Below are 3241 nucleotides of genomic sequence, written 5' to 3' on the forward strand. Positions count from 1 at the left end.
ATCCTAGTACATCCCTACAACTTTATTTTATTTTATCTATAGCACACCTGTACATACAATTTATATATTTTTTGTGGTTTATATTTATGCATGTGTATTTTATTCACATCTTATTTTTATTATCTGTGTGTTGTTGTTGTCTTCGTGTACTGGAAGCTTGTGACACTATAACAAATTCCTTGTATGTGCAAACATACTTGGCAATAAAGCTCTCTTTCTGATTCTGAAATGTGGTGTCACATGGCAGAATTAGCCTATAGTGTTCATGGTGTTGTTCACGTTGAAGCACCCTTTCCCTGTAGTTCAAAAGCACATTAAATCATATTCATATTATTAAATTGCATCTAAAATTATTTTATATTTGGTAAGAAAAAGACAAGTTACCTCTCAAACATACATATGTTAATTTGATGTTCCTATAGTATCCTACGTTTACGTTATTTTTTTACACTGCACTGCTCAGTTTAAATAGCCTGTAGTCCGTGCTGTTCAGCATGACCACCATACCCCCGTGATATTACTATGCCAAGCAAATTTTATTTACGTGGATATTGGAACGTGAAGTACAAAATTTAAAATTAATTAGTTTTGGCTTGTTAGTAGCTTCTTATATATATTTTTTCTTGTTTTGTTTCTGAGTTCTGTTCTACCGTTAAATTTAAGTATTTGTTGTGGAGTGAGGAGAACTAAAATAGCATGGTTTTCAATGTTTGGCTGACTGTATAGTAATTACTATAGTTAGTAATGCTTAACTGCGCGAGTGAGGCGCCGGCACGATCACTTGTTTTTTTTTTCCCTTTAAAAGTGGAAACAACTTAGGCCTACACCGTGTCTACAACGGACGCGAGCGGCGCGGCAACTGTCGTGTCCAGTGTAGACACGGTGTTACTATACTCCTTCATTTGTGGTCATATGAGAGTAAGACATTATTCAAAACTATTCTAAATATTCCTATATTTGTGTACATTCACAATAAAAACAAAACATTGTGCTTTTGTAAAATAAAGGAAACAAATAGAATGCCACATTCTCAAGAGCGCATCACAAAAATGTGCCGAAATTGAACATTTAGGCTGCTAATTGTTGCACAGTTTTTTTTATTTCATTTTGTTAATTTATTATTTAGAAAAATATATTTCGCATATAGGCCTATTTATTTATTTTATATAGCCTATAGCTTTATAATGTTTTTCTCCATTTGCAGAAGCGCTGCAGGTGCGTGACATGACCATATGAATCCTCACGTTCTGTTGTTTATGGTGCTTTTTGCGTGTATAAAATTTATCATAGGAAAACAAATTTATGTATTTTATTGGGTCACAGCCACATATCAATTCACATTTAATTTAACTGTAATTATCTTGTCGGTTAATAATGGCTTAACGACCGTCGGTTGTTGGTTAGGAGAAATAAACTAACTCAAATGAACATTTCCTCTAAAAGTTAATCAGAAAAATAATGATAGGCTAATACAACTGCACCTATTTATGAATAATGCTTGATGATCAAGTATCTAAATAGTCTATAACAAAGTACAAAAAAAAAAAACCTCATGACACTTGTTACAAACTATTTTATGCCTATACAATTTAGTAATAGGATATGTAATAAAGTTTTGTTTCAAATGGATGAAGAACAGGCTACTAGCCTGTATAATTTACGCAATAGGTGAAATTATTTATGGAAACAGCTCAAGGGCAATATTTATTTTGCGATACACCAAAACTTATGCAAAAATTCATTTTTTTAGGGATGACGTCATCACGCACAGCATTTTATCTGTAAAAGGCCAGTTGGATGGAAACAGGCTGTAGACAGCAATTTTCGCAGAGTTTTTTTTAACGCATATTCTCTTTATCAATAACAAAACAGAGCAAAAACTGGATAGAAACTTGGCTGTTGATTCACTCACGGTCACTCACTTCTTCATTCTTGGAAAAAAACCTGGAAATATCAGGGGATTTCTTTTTTTTTCTTTTTTTTTACATTTTTTACATACTTGTAAAAATCATACAAAAGGAAATTTCTACAGCAAATATAATCTTTTTTTAATACATCGGCTCTAAAATACCAGCTAGAAATTATGAGTGCATCTATAAAATAATCTGTGTTTCCTGGAAAACAACTGGAAAAGTCATAGATTGATGGTCAAAAAGTGTGGAAACCCTTTCACTCTCTCAGATGTAACTTTTCAAATGCACTCATTCACAAATTACAATTGGATGGCCAGTTTTGTTCGCTGTGAGATGGAAACGAGATTCGAACACCTTTCTGTAAAGAAAATCTGTCACATTGATGGTTTGAACAGACACATTAACATTCATTCAATTTAAAATGTTTATCGCACCAAATTTTCACACCGAACAAAGTTTTGTTTGAAAGTTTGTATCTCTGATGGTAGAGTGGTACAACACTTTTGAACCCATTGCCAGTTGCATTTAAATTTATCCTCCTGTCATTTCAATTCAGTTTTCTGTGGAAATTCTTGAACTAAAAGGGAGCAAACATTTTCAGTTGTGAATTATTCACAACCCAGTCTGGTATCTTCAGGGTTTTAACAGGTTTAAAGGGGTCATATGATGTTGCTAAAAGGAACATTATTTTGTGTATTTGGTGTAATGAAATGTGTTTATGCGGTTTAAAGTAAAAAAAAAACACATTAATTTCAACATACTGTACATTATTGTTTCTCCTCTATGCCCCGCGTCGATTTTTACAAAGCTCATTGGTCTGAAAAGCGAGGTGTGCTCTGATTGGCCAGCTATCCAGTGCGTTGTGATTGGCAGAATACCTCAAGCGTGTGATGGAAATGTTACGCCCCTTGCCATACTGTGATGCCATGTCCCGGCCAGAGCGACGAGACAAAAACATTAAAACCCATTATAAACGAGGCATTTGTTGCATCCAGTGGGGACATAATTACGGATTATAATGACTTATCACTGATTTCTAGTCATGTCCTCTTTTGGAAGGCCAAACAAAGTAGTTTTGCTTTTACAAAAAAACACAGCATCACACACGGCGGGCTAGAGTTAGCGGCAGCGGCCAGCGGATTCGACTAGGAGCGGCCAGGAGGCTTGCGGCAACCACATGAGACGACCCCGGGCTGGACTCCGCTTCGTCCACGGTGAAAGCCGATCCGGCGATCCACAGTGCAAAGTTGATGTATTTCCTCAGCGACCAGCACGGATCAGCTCTAGGGAGGACAAAGCGGATATCGTCCTCTTTTGGAAGACCAAAC

General features: G+C 35.6%; 1 protein-coding gene across 1 annotated transcript in view; it reads left to right on the plus strand.

Annotated features, from left to right (window-relative positions):
- LOC107560340 (disks large homolog 3-like) overlaps positions 1–3241 on the plus strand; it is a 56941-nt gene that overhangs the window by 13028 nt on the left and 40672 nt on the right. The gene's annotated exons all lie outside the window — the stretch shown is intronic.

Source organism: Sinocyclocheilus grahami, unplaced genomic scaffold (assembly GCF_001515645.1).
Source record: "Sinocyclocheilus grahami isolate Dianchi unplaced genomic scaffold, SAMN03320097.WGS_v1.1 scaffold23.1, whole genome shotgun sequence".
Taxonomy (NCBI): domain Eukaryota; kingdom Metazoa; phylum Chordata; class Actinopteri; order Cypriniformes; family Cyprinidae; genus Sinocyclocheilus; species Sinocyclocheilus grahami.